We start from the raw sequence: 13896 nt of genomic DNA on the forward strand, positions 1-13896 counted from the left end.
ATTTGTTCTATTAATTTTTGTGTTTAATTCTTCAATTATATACTGAAAATCATTAAAGGCTTGATTAAATACTATGGGTGTATAATAGTTTTATTTGTAAAAAAATTAGGTGAGATTAAAAAAAAAAACTATGATCAAGAGGTATTCTATTCATTTGAATTAATATTCTGAAGTCCTGTTATCCTATTAGATTATTATTTAAATATTTGTGAGGGAGTTTCTACTAATATACTTAAAAACTTCAACTTCAATCTTCCGAAAATTATTTTGTTAGATATTCAAGTTTTGGTTATTTCTACTTATCGATGTCAAAAAGCATTTCTTTGGTTTTCTTGCTGATAGTTGGTAGGTATGGTGTTGAAGGTTTATATGCAATAGGTAGTTTGATTGTTCTTTATCTTTGACTTATTATTTATAAATTATTTAGAATTGGTTTCTATACTTTAGACCAATTATATTTTAATTTTTTGTGGCTTTTCATTTTATTGCTTGGAGTGCAATAGGTTGTTAAGATTTCACTCAATCATGAGATGTGAATTTCATTTTGTTTTATATTATTTTCCTGTCTTGAATTTAATCACATACATCTAACATAAATTTGAACTGTTTGTAATAGTTAAATTATTTGTAAGAAGTTTCACAGTTTGTGTTATCACAGCAACTCACTAAGCCTGATAAGTGAAGGTTTCTCTCTAAATCATGTAATACAGTTGAGAAACTATAAATATGTACATTCCATAACCATCCAGATCGTGTACTGTGATATAGTTAAATCCATATTGACTGTTAAAATAGAAATTTTCTGGATGATTTATTCATTGCTAGTACCAAAAAGTTTATTTTTTACTCGATTATTTGAAATCTATCTTAAAAATTCTTTAATGCTCTTCTATTACACTTATCACCTTCATATATACTTATATTGTATCACCTTCATTTATACTCAAATCAAAAGGTATTAAAGACTAAATGTGATGTAATTTTAAAAATATAAACCTAAAATTGTATGCAAAATCGACGTTTATTGTTTCTTGATCATACCAATACAGTAATTATAACATAGATCTCTAATGAGTTTTTCAGCTGTATGGGATATTTTGCTAAAAAGTAAAATAAGTAAAAAGTATTTACATTAGCATTAATGTATAATGAATTCAAATATATACTTCTTTTCCACCTCTCACATACAGGTTTTTTTTTTTATAAAAAAACTAAAATAGTAAAATAAAGTAATTAAGAAGCTCACTTTATTATTATTAACACAGCCAAAGAAATTTATTGAATAAATTTTACTTTAGCTAACCAACATCAGTTAGAATACTAAAAAAATCCATCCTTTCTAGTTTCTTGTAAAACTTTACAAATAGCATGTTTTATGTTTTATTTAGAGTGAAAGGCTTAATAGGAGTTAGTAATAGTGCTCCAGAGAGATAATGGTTTGCCAACTTACACATATGTATGTACACCCTTACTTGATATTCCTATTACCCAAGTTTCATATCTCTAGAGCTCTCCTGTGCACCATAATCAACCCGAGTATCTTGAAATATTGCAATTTTTAAATTTTTTTTAATTTTCAATGCTTGTTACTTTAAGCTATGGACCTCATGAAAATTCACATGATATTATTTTTTTTTACCACCCAACACTTAAACTACTGCGTTTAATTGCTGTTTTCCAGGAAACACTCAAAACATTGTATAAAAGTTTGTAGAAATTGACTATACCTTTGTAAGGTGTTGAGCAGGTTAATCCAAAGACAAAGGATTTACCTAAGCTACATTGAAATCCTTGGTTTTCTGAGATTTTTCAAAGTGCAGTTACAGAATATATTTTTTGAAATTTTGACCTACTTTTACGCACTTCAGCCTACAGGCCAAATAATTCATAAAACTACTTTTACAAGGAACTTGATATGAAACAGTATTTATCCTGGCATATTAAGTTAAAGTTTACCTATAATAAAAACCTAAAAATTCTAATACAATTCTTTAGTTCATGATAATAAAAAATTTCATTCCGTTACTACATTTTTTTCAAATATTTTCTAGAAAAAAATTTACTTAATGAAAGAAAATGGAGATCAAGTTTAAGCATATAATTAAGCAAAAATATTCTATGCAGTTTTTCTTTTTATCACATCTAGTTTTATGTTTTACTTAGTTTGAATGGCTTAATAGGTATTGTTAAAATTTTCAAAAATTTTTACATGTAGCTCCAGTTTGGAAAATCTGAAACAAATTGAGTATCAATATGGCTTAGGTATAGACGTCCTTTGACCCATAATGTTTGGAGTCGGTAGTTTTCTGTTGGTTCCACCATATTCTCTAGCATCCTCTTCACTCCTCCACCAGTTGATCTACATTTTTTTTTTTGCTTTACATATTTGTTGTTCTTAAGGGATATTGTAGTTACTTAAGGGATATGTTAACTATGAAGTTGCTTAAAAAGCCCCCATTTGATCGTACTATGATTTTTCGAGTTTGAAATCTGAATATGAGTTGACTCCAAGTATAGGTCAATTCCTTATTTTACCAGAAACAATTTCAGAAAAAAAACTCTGCCTATACTTAAGCAAATATGGTAATTGTTCCCTGGGTCCTTTGGCCATGCCCATCGTCCTAAGGCAGCCTTTTGATGGATCGCCCTTGCTATCTAAAGATACTTGACAATTACTTATACAATAGTACTTCCCTTAATGGACGTTTCTAACAAACAGACATCTCTCATAAGGATTCAATATTATTTCCCCCAGTATCATACCATTGACTTAGTATTGTTTTCAGCTAATATTAACCTGAACTTATGAACGGATGAGGGCATATATGTATTCTGTTTCATTTCACAAAAGTATCTCTTAATCAGACAGTAGGGGAAAAGAAAGACATGATTTCTGGTAACGATAGATGGTTTTAGCTTATGCATGCTGTTTGTTATAATAATTTCTTGGAATTTTATGTCATAGAGTGGCCAAGTGTTTGTATATAGACTTACCATATTAAAGTTTCAAAGAGGCTTTTTCTATTATTCTTCTGTCCACATTTTTGTTTTAGCAATGTTAACTCAGTTTCTAAACAACATAGATATATATCCATACATTTGCTATGATTTGTGTTAAAGGAAAAGAAACTATTTATTAAAGTGCACCAAAAAAAGTGTTTTAACTTTGAAAGAAAAAGTTGAACTAATTAAAGTTGTGATAAACTTAAAAAAGCTATTATTTCACTTCTCAATTATTTTCTCTTAGAAATACTTAACCTTCATTATCCTGAGATGAGACAGATTCAGCTCTTTTAGGACTTTCTGTCTCAGTGGTTTTACAACAACCACTCTGTATCATTACATCAATATACCTCCTTACAAATTAATTTATTGTGTTTCCTGTAGTTAATAACAAAATCTTATCGTTGTTCAAGTCATTTAACCAACTATTTATCTCTTTTGATGACCTGGAAAATATCCAACACAATTGGCACATTGTTATGGCTGCATGCATAATTGAAAAGTATTTCCTCAGTCTCCTGCTCGTTGGTATCCTCTTCAGTAGTAGGTGCTCTGGACTTCCAATCAGCAAAAATTTTTCTTCTAACCTTCATGACAAATTTCATTATCATATCCAGGCAGGTACAGAGCCTATCTCTGCAGCCTACTAGCCGCCATAGCCAAAACTGGTTTCTTTCTGCCCATGATGTGAACTAATTATGCTTGTCATAAATTAAAGAAAAATAGCTTCTAAACAAGTAAACGTGATATATTTTTTAAATTAAATTTAATTAACATTGCTTCTTTTTTTTTTTTTCCTGAAAATGAATAATTTTGCTCATGACGTGTCTAAGTTCTTCCACAAAGTGGGAAAGTTCTCTTACCCTCTGGGAATAATGGGGATAAATTTGTGGAAAATCTACGATAAGGAAGATTAAAAAGTGGAAGATTTGGGTTATAATTAGCTAAGACTTTAGGAGACGCATTAATATAATGTAATCTTAATTTCTCTTTGTTTTAATTTCACTGTCCCAATTTCAGAAACAATTGGTATATGGATGTAATAATTAAGTTGCTCGAAAAATAAACCGAGTCAAATAAGAAAACTTATTAGTGATTGCGATTCATTTACTCAAGTGGGACATAGTATCAACTATTGGTTTTATGATATCTTCTGCCAAATCATATTCATACTTTTCTTCTGTCAGTGTTAAACCCATATCTCAATTGTTTTAAGGACTTCTATTCCTACACGCTGTCTTGGAACCTGTTTCTGTTCAATAAGTTGTCCTGTTTGTGAACTCAATGGACCCTTCAGTATTGATAAAGTTGTAAAACTATTAATAATTACTAGTTAATTATTGGTAATTTTACAATTTTGCCAATATTAAAATGTAAATTTGGTTCAGGCAGAGGCATATAAAAAAAAACCTCGTATTGTATCCTATGTCTTCTCATCTATTTGTATGTTTTATAGGTAGCTCATGTGATTGAATTAAAAGAAAAAGAAATTTAAAAAAAAAATAAATAAATAACCCTCGAATTTTCATTGCAATAAAAAAATATTTTTTGCTATTTACAAAAAACAGGAGAAAGCCAGGAATTTCATAAAAATAAATCAATTTTTATTTATTGATTTCTTATTTATAATATATAAAAAGAATTTTTATATTTTGAGCTTTGGGAATTTGATTGTCCTGCTGTAGTGGGAACTCAGTTTAGTGGCAGTTTATCATTGTATTTGTTTTATTTCCTAGCATCCCTCACCAAAACAGATTTGATAAATACTTTAATTATTTACAAATTTGAGACATCTTTCCAAAGATGAAGAAAGATGCAATACAATATTTTTATTTTCTATAATTTTTTCCTTACCTGCAGAATATAATTAAATAGACCGAGGCAGAATTGGAATATACCTTGTATGCTTTTAACAAAGGAAAAAAAATTAGACCTGGAAGATTCATGGTAAAGAATTTAAAAGCTGTGGTACCAAGATTTCTAAATCACCCTCTGTTGTGCTAATTTTAACTGGTATTAGAAAAATATAGAAACTTCAGGGATATATGTGCTCTAGTCGCAAATAGTTTGAAAATTAGGAAAAGCTAATTTTTTGGCTAACTATGAGACAAATCAGGCATTGGTTGCCTATCAATAGAAACACTAAGAATGTATGATAAACAGTTCCTGTTAATTATTGAGACGGGTGTTTTAACTGCATGTTAACACAGGTTTACTTTTTCTTTAAACTCAAGATTTTTGACAAATATTTTTGTATAATCTGCTGTAAACAGAATTGCTTGAATTTATATGAATTCACAGGAATTTTATTATTTTTACTTTTGAACTTCTCGTTAGTAAATGTGTCATAGTTGGAGAAAACAATGAGGAATTTCAGCATTTTGGAAATTGAATGCATAAACTGGCTCTAAAACACTGATGCCACACCTTAACATCTCTTGAATGAGAAAGTATGTAGCCAGTATAAAGTCGACCTGTTGAGGTGTATATAATTCTGATTTTTTGTTTTACAGCAGTTATGGTGTGGATAATTCCTTATGCTAACAAACTTTAACATTAAACAAATGCTCAAGATTCACAATGAGGTCCTCAAAACAGGATTACTGATGAAGCTATCTTAAGAATAGACAAGATGGATTAAGAAATAATACAGTTTTTGAAAATTATGAATGTACAAGAAACTAAGAAATTAAGATACCACAGTCAGTTCACAAAGATAGGACTTCGAAAGTGATCAAGCTGATTGGTCAAATTGGTCTACAAAAGCTAGGTAAAGATGAGGTATAGATTTTGGTTTCAGTTATTAAATGGCTGGTTGAGGAGAAATAACTGAAAAAAATAAGCTGAAGAGATTTATGCAGCTTACCAAAAAATATGGCATGAAACCTTTAATTGTGAAGGTTGAAATCTTTCTAGGTGAAAGAAATGGCTTTTCTTAGAAGAATGGAAGCATAATTTTACAGTTTTTCTGTTCTTAAAATGAATCCAACACTAATATAATGATTCTATGGAATTATTGAAGGGTGATATATTGCAATACATCCAATATTTTATGCAGTTATGTATTATTTTTAATGATGTGTTGTTGACTTGACTGTAAATATTACTCGTAAATATGGAGATTCGGTCTTCACTGACTTCATCCCTAACTATCTTCTCTTCATATGTATTATTTTATTTTTCTACTAAGTAAGAAACAGATTTTTAATTCTTAATTAAAAATTGAAATTAAGGAATAGAATTGTATTTTAAACCTTTTTGACGACTGTTGTGGAAATTAATAATAAATTATTATTTTTTTTGTTTGGTTTCTTATCAGGGGTCTACCGAATCTTCTCCATTATTCCTTTTTAAATATCTATGTTAAGAGATTAGGAAATTCTCCTATCTCATTATTCTATTTTACATATTTTCAATTTGAGAGTTGAGACTTTAACTTAGCCAAAGCCCGTCCCAAGCCGGGTTTCAAAATAAGGAGGGAGGTCTCATAAAGCATGCTTTATAAAACTTCCCAGATGTTTAATTTATGATTCCTGTTTTTGTTTTTGTAAACACACTAAACTTTTAACCATAAAAACACAAATGGCATGCTTTTAAACTGAAGATTATGAATATACTTTCATTTCTCAGCTATTTTAAAAACACTGGTTAATTCGCAATATCATTAAAGGAGACAATATAATTTTGAGTTCTAAATTATTAATAAATATATGATAATTAAATAATATATTTCTGCACCTATCAATACCTACCTCTAACCATTTCTGTTTCCTATAATATCCTTTTCCATTTGGTTTTAGAATAGACTAAATAAAATTTTTATTGTATAACAATATATCTTAGACTTATTGCTAACAAAATAAATGTCTACCTTCTATACGCCGGAATCATTTGGACATTAAATTTCTTGAGGAGCCCTAAAGTTTAGGAATGTTATTCGACATAGTTATCAATTGAATGAGGCTATTATGTTTGGGCAAATTAATGGAAGGATTCGGAACAGTGTGGGATCGATTCCCACTGGGGCAGTTCATATTTATTATTGCTCACCATTCATTTCATGACATATACCCTATCTTACAATGGTGAGCATGAATGCAAACTCCTTTCCTATTTGTGCCTTAAAATCACCTAGCACTAATTTTAATGATGAAGGTAGGGCCATTTCTTAAAATTTTGTCCAATTCTTCATATAATTTTTCCTTCTCCATTTCCTCAGTTGGTGAATTTACATTTATCAGGGTAATATTACTGTGTTTCCCTTTTATCCTTACAGTACATATCTATTATTTACCAGTTGGAAATTGAGGATTGCCTATTTCTTAATGGTCGTGAGAGATGAATCTTGACACTCCCATTCTGGTTAGTACAAAAGTCAGGGTGTTTAGCCACCTTGAATTCCTTGAAGATCGAAAAATATGCTTGGATTTATCGCGTCATGGAAATAATCTAGAATTATGGTTAAAAAAACTGCTAGTCTTTAGAGATTTGTTTCCTCGAATAATTCTATTTTTCTGTTAGAACTTTACAATTGTTTAAAATATTTAGATGATTGATGTTGTAGTTGTTCCCTTAGCTTATCTAATTCCAAGTTAGAAATAGCCTCATTCCATTAACTTTTTCTCAACTTTGTCTCTCTCTTTCTCTCTTGTACACGTAAGGCAATGTTGTCCAAGTGCATTTTCGGGGTGATACTATCATCATCTTGTTAGATCTAAATCCCTGTCTGATTAGAGCTGCCTTTTAGGGATCATGATTTATAAACAACAATGTCTTATAAATAAGCCTCTAGAGTTTCTATGTTGAAGTATATCAAGTTAAAAAGATAACAGTTCCAACCAGTTGTTTAAGTTCTACTACATATCTGCATCAATATCTACTGCACTAGACCCTTGTTTTAACCTTTATGGCAATAGAATTCTTCAGAAACTGTTCTTAAATACTTGGTGATGTATATTTTTCCTTGACAGTTTTCTAGTTATTAGTTAACTACATGTTCAAAGTTGCCTCAGTAAAACATGATTTATTTATTATTGGTGCAAAAAATGCATATGCGGTCCTTAACCTGCTGAACTGCTTTATCCAAGTCCTCCCCCTTGATAGCTCATCTGATAGAAAGTCCTGTTCTTTTCAGATCCTCAGAGACGCTGTCTTGTCATCATCCATTTGGTATAATTAAACAAGAATGTTGAGTATTACTACAATGTTTGATAATTATTCAATATTAAGATTTTTTTCAATGAAATTAAAGCTTTTTTTTTTTTTTTCAATACATTTATTTTATTATGTTCCTCATTCTATTTTCATGCCTGTACCTGAAGACTAAAAAAATGTGAAACTTATACAAGTTTTACCTTTTTTCAATGATTTCATTAGTAAAATGTACATATGAAAATAAATTACTTGCACTATTTATTTCACTTGTCCTAAAACCACTATTGATTGAATAATGATTCTTCCAGATACCTTACTGCCCTTATGGTGGTGTTCAAAAACAGCTTTACGTGAAAAGTTATGGTGCAGTTGTTTCATTTTATTTTATTTTTGGGGTGCTGAACACTAGTTTGAGGTTATCCAACAAAATGTTTTTTGGCATATATGAGAAATCATTAAGAAAAAAATATGTTGTTTTTTTTTCAATTTTTGGCTTATAACTTCTGAGTTATAAGTTTTTACTTATTCTGAGTAAGTTTTTACACAATAGGTAATATTAGATAAAAATAAAAATGAGAAAATTGCCAATTTTAATGGGAATTTAAGGAAAATTACCTACTTAGTTCATATTCCCATCATTTCTTAGTACAATGTTTGGTTTTCTTGGGTTAGCTCCAATGCAAATGCACAACAAGTAGGAGTGCTTCACCTTTTTCTACTGTTGGTATTCATGTAAAATGGGTGTTGGATATTCATAATATTTTTAAAAAATACTGTACTCAGTTTAAGACTAAATATATAATTTTTTAGTATTCTAAGGTATAGAAAATAAAAATGCAATCGATTTAAAGAGTATGAATATAAATTCATTTAATTTTTTCTGAATTCTAACGTATTAGGGTTACTTAATATGTTTTCCAAGGTACAGAAAACAAACTGCATAAGGCATATATTATTGTTATCCTACAACAAAATAAAGATGAGAAAATGACTAACAATTCAAATTTTTTTTTCACAAAGTGTGATTTTCGTGCAATGGGGCTTTTAAATGTTTGTCAAAATATTTTTATTTTTTTCAGAAAATAACAAAAACACATTTTTTGTAGCATTCTTATTGTTATGTTTATTCCAATATTCAATGATATTTGTAATATTCTAAAGTCTATATCGGAAGGTTATTAGTTAACTACATGTAATTAGTGATGGAAGATGGTCCACCTAGACCATCTTTGTAACAGTCACTATAGCCCTAATGAAAACCTTCTTGACTACAGCCCTAACCACCTTCTTTAAATGCGCGCGCACACACACACACACACACACACACACTTATATCTTAACGGTTAATATTCCTTCCCGGTCGGACCCGCCCCACTAAGACCCTCAGGGAGCGACGGTCTCGTATCACTTTCGAAATATTTGCTTTAAACGGAAAGAGACGACTTAAGATCGTCAAATCGAGCTATATTTTTTAAGCGCCTGAAATTGATTAACGACGTGAAACCCACCCTCCGTGGTTGAGTTTGGCTGAGTTTTCAAACAAATTATTACAGTGAGTAGGTTGGTCGATGTACGACGATCTCTCAAGAGGAGATCATAATACAAAAAAAAAGGCCATCCTTCCCGCCCCACTAAGATTCCCAGGGAGTGTTTGTTTATTCAGAAATTAAGGCGTAAAACCCACCGGTCATCAACGCCAACACCCCACTCATGTACACACCCAGTGTTCAATTATATAAATGAAAAAAAATTATATGATTTATTGTCATTCTTTGATTACATTTCTGGCTTCTGGGTGGATCCTCCTTTGTAATTAAGTGAAGGTGTGTGAGCCTGGTGTGTCCTAGTCTTAGGCGTGTCAATACAACCTCCTCTCTGCGGTTGCCGCGACTGGAGCTGCTCCATGCCTTGACATTCTTCTTAATCGCCTTAAATTTATTTGGCGGGCTGCTGTCCCACAGTGCCTGCCACTCCTGTAATGTGGCCTCTCTTAGTGGCCGTGGGAGCTCCGATGCTCTCAAGAAAGCTTTACTTGGTCCCGGAAGGTTGAGCGTCTTTTTTGCTGCCCTATCAGCCATTTCGTTGCCTCTAATCCCAATATGACTAGGTGACCAGATTAAATGTATAATTTTTCCATCGTCGTTCAAAATTTTATGAGTTCTAAATCACCATGAAGTCCGGAGTGTTCCGGATACATGCTCTTCAAGGCTTTCAGGACACTGGGTGAGTCTGAAATAATCACCACATTATTAATCGGTAAGCTCTTTACGTATCTCAGTGCAATTACAATTGCGTCGATTTCTGCTGTATATATACTACAATGTTGGTGCAATTTATGTTTGTAGGTCGTATTTGGGGTTACAAAAGCGGATGCCGTAGATGTGCCTGATTTGGATCCGTCTGTAAAAATTAACAAGTGATCGGGTAAAGACTGGATTATTTTATGGTAATGTTTTTCCCTTTTGAAATTTTGATAGATGAAGGTTTAATCTCGTTTTTTTATAGGTCCAGGAAGGCACTTCATTTTCTATTACAGTTAGTTTGATTTTGCCTCAGTTTATCTATTGTAGAGGCTATTCTCTGTGAAAATGGCAATGTGGAGTTCCTTTTTTGTTGGAATTTTGCAGAAAAATTAGGTTGGAAGATGTATTTATAGGTTGGGTGCGTATTTTGTAGGTATAAATTTGTCATGTAATTAGCTTTTGTCTTATGAACAACAGAGATGGTAGACCTGCTTCGACACACAGACTAAGGGTTGGGCTTGTCCTAAAGGCTCCTGTAGCGAGGCGTATTCCTGTATGGTGTACAGAGTATAGCTTAGCTAAAACATTTATACGAGCGGAGCCGTAAACAAAGCTGCCGTAATCTATCTTGGAAGAGATTAGAGCTTGATACACTTTAAGCATTGAGTTCCTGTCCGCTCCCCAGTTCGTTCCGCTAAGTACCCTTAATATTTTAAGTTTTCTTTCAATAATTTAATATGATGTTCCCAGGAAAGGCGCCTATCAAACGACAACCCTAGGAATTTATGAACGTTAACATAAGGCAATCGAACATTTCCCAAGTATAGGTCTGGTGATTGTGGTGTGTTCCTTTTCCTACTAAAGTGTACACATTTTGTTTTTTCAGAAGAGAATTGTAGTCCTGATGATCTGGACCAATTGTTGATGCGATCGAGAGCATCTTGATGTTTTTCTTTAATTGAAGAGATGCCTCTTGCTCTGTATAATATTGGGAGGTCGTCGACGAAGAGCATCACTTTAATTCCACGAGGTAGGATCAATCCTAGGTCAATGATGGCTAGAGTGAATAAAGTTGTACTTAGTACACACCCTTGTGGCACTCCACTCACCTGCTCACATGGCCTTGAAAACGATTTTCCAATTCGGATCTGAAAGGAGCGACGTGTTAAAAAACTTTGGATAAATGTAGGAAGATTACCTCGGAGTCCCAGTGAATATAGTTTATTCAAAATGGTGAATTTATTTGTTTTGTCGAAGGCTTTGTGCATATCAAAATAGACAGCAACAGCTTGCTCCTCTTGAACAAAGGGATATTTTAATTCAGTTTCCATTTGAACCATGTGATCCATAGTTGATCTCCCTTCGCGAAATCCACATTGAAAGTTTTGAACAAGACGGTACTTTTCTATGATCCATGTGAGCCTCTTATTTACCATTCGCTCCATTATCTTACATAGGCAACTGGTTAGAAAAATTGGTCGGTAGCTGGATGGATGACGTTTACCTTGTCCTGTTTTCAGAATAGGAATCTATAGATTGATTCCAGTCCATAGGGTAATTTTCAGTGGTCCAGATATAATTATAAAAATCCAGGAGCCAGTTCAGTGTGGTTTTAGGTAGGTGTTGTAACATGGCATAGTGTATATTGTCAGGACCAGGTGAAGATCCTTTAACGCCTTGTAGTATTGATTGCAGCTCCCAAATTGAAAATGGGGTATTGTAATCTTGGTATTCTTCAGTGGTTGTAGAAGTCTAAATGCCAAAAAACATTGATAGGAGAGGCATCATTGTATATTTTAGAATAATATCCCACGAATATATTCTTATTAAATCTGGATCGTCGCACAATTTACCTTCACTAGCTAGAGTATATCTACAAGCTGCTTTAGCTCCTTTTATTTTCCTTATTTTATCCCATACGACTTTGAATGGGGTAGAAGAGTTAATGGACTCGATAAATGATTTCCAAGATTCCTTTTTTCTTTCATTTATAATTCTTCTACATATAGCCTTTTGTTTTTTTTTATTCAACTAGATTCTCCATAATCATATTTTTTTAAAATTTCATGAAAGCCTTTCTTCGAAGTTGTATAGCTTTCTTACAATCATTGTTGAACCAGAGAACAGGCGGCATTTTGAGGCAGCCCAGGCTTTGTGGGATTGCAGTTTCTGCAGCTAGTGAGTATAGCTTCAGTTATAGCTTGGAATCCATCATCGATAGTTAGGCTGCTAGGGGGATCTTGTGGCGGGCCAGCTAGCGAAGTGAATTTAGACCAATCTGCTTTTTCTATGATCCATTTAGGTATAGTGCTGTTATCGTGATTGACATTTCTCAATTTCAAACGGATTGGGAAATGATCACTACCATAAAGCTCTGGTAGAACTGTCCAGTCTATAGCATCGATTAGTGAATTAGAAAGATCTATAGATGAAAATGTGCGGTGAGTAGCACTGAAATACGTTGGTTCACCGGAATTTAGTAGTAGGTCAGTTAAATCTAGGAAATTTTCAATTATTCGACCTCTGGGATTGATATTTTTAGATCCCCACAGTATTGAATTCGAATTAAAGTCTCCGGTGTATGAAGGAGGCTTTGTCAGCTGTCTATGGATGTGAAGGAGGTGTTCTATTTCTATGGTGTTATCTGGAGGGAGATAAATACTGCAAATTGTGAAGGTAATGTTTAAATGAACTGTAACCGCTATTACTTGGAGGGGGGAGTCTATTTCTACTGGGTGGGAATAGATTGAGTCTTTTACGGCAATGGCTACTCTACATGTACGTTCATAGTTTTCATTGCAATCTGTTCTATACATTTTGAAACCTTTAAGAGTAAATTGATCTGAAGGCTTTAGATGTGTTTCTTGTAAGCTTAAACAGAACGGATCTTCATCAGAAATTAATATCTTCAAATCATTAAAATGACTTTTAATACCGTTACTGTTCCATTGGACTAGGATCATAACTAGTTATTTTTAGGAGATGAGAAGAATCTATTCTTGAGATCCTATATTAGTTATTCTTTGCTTCTCTCTCTTCGCCCTGCTTTCGGTTTGAAGGTCTATTTCGAGTTTTACTTCTAGCACTCCTATCTTTAACCAAAGTCCATTGACCGAGTGAGTTACCTGGGCAAGCGTGAGGAGAGGTGAGTTCGTTAGGGGCTCTTTTTTTCGAAGCTAAAGAGTCCGGATCCGTGGAACGAACAGCTTCTATCTGTTTGCAAACCGTAGGCGGTGGGTTAGTAGGTGTGGGAAATTCGGAAAATGAAGGTGTGTAAGGGAGAGGAATGGGAGAGGTAGATACGGGAATAGTTGGAGAGAGGAGTGTGAAGGAGAGGAGTGGGGGTACCGCTTTTATTACTATCACCCGAGCGACCGGGTATTAAGGATGGTTTGTTAGTTGTTTCTGACTACTTTTTAAATACAAAGACTTTATCCAATTCATCAGTCTGTACACTAACACTAACTTTTTTTTGGTTTTTCACAATATTAGAAAA

The 13896-nt window shown here is 32.6% G+C and overlaps 1 protein-coding gene across 1 annotated transcript in view; it reads left to right on the plus strand.

The window, feature by feature from the left end:
• LOC106687905 (serine/threonine-protein kinase D3) overlaps nt 1-13896 on the plus strand; it is a gene marked incomplete at its 3' end in the record, with an annotated part of 66144 nt that overhangs the window by 297 nt on the left and 51951 nt on the right.

This window comes from Halyomorpha halys, unplaced genomic scaffold (assembly GCF_000696795.3).
Source record: "Halyomorpha halys isolate HHAL.00 unplaced genomic scaffold, Hhal_1.1 Scaffold1024.1, whole genome shotgun sequence".
NCBI classification, from domain to species: domain Eukaryota; kingdom Metazoa; phylum Arthropoda; class Insecta; order Hemiptera; family Pentatomidae; genus Halyomorpha; species Halyomorpha halys.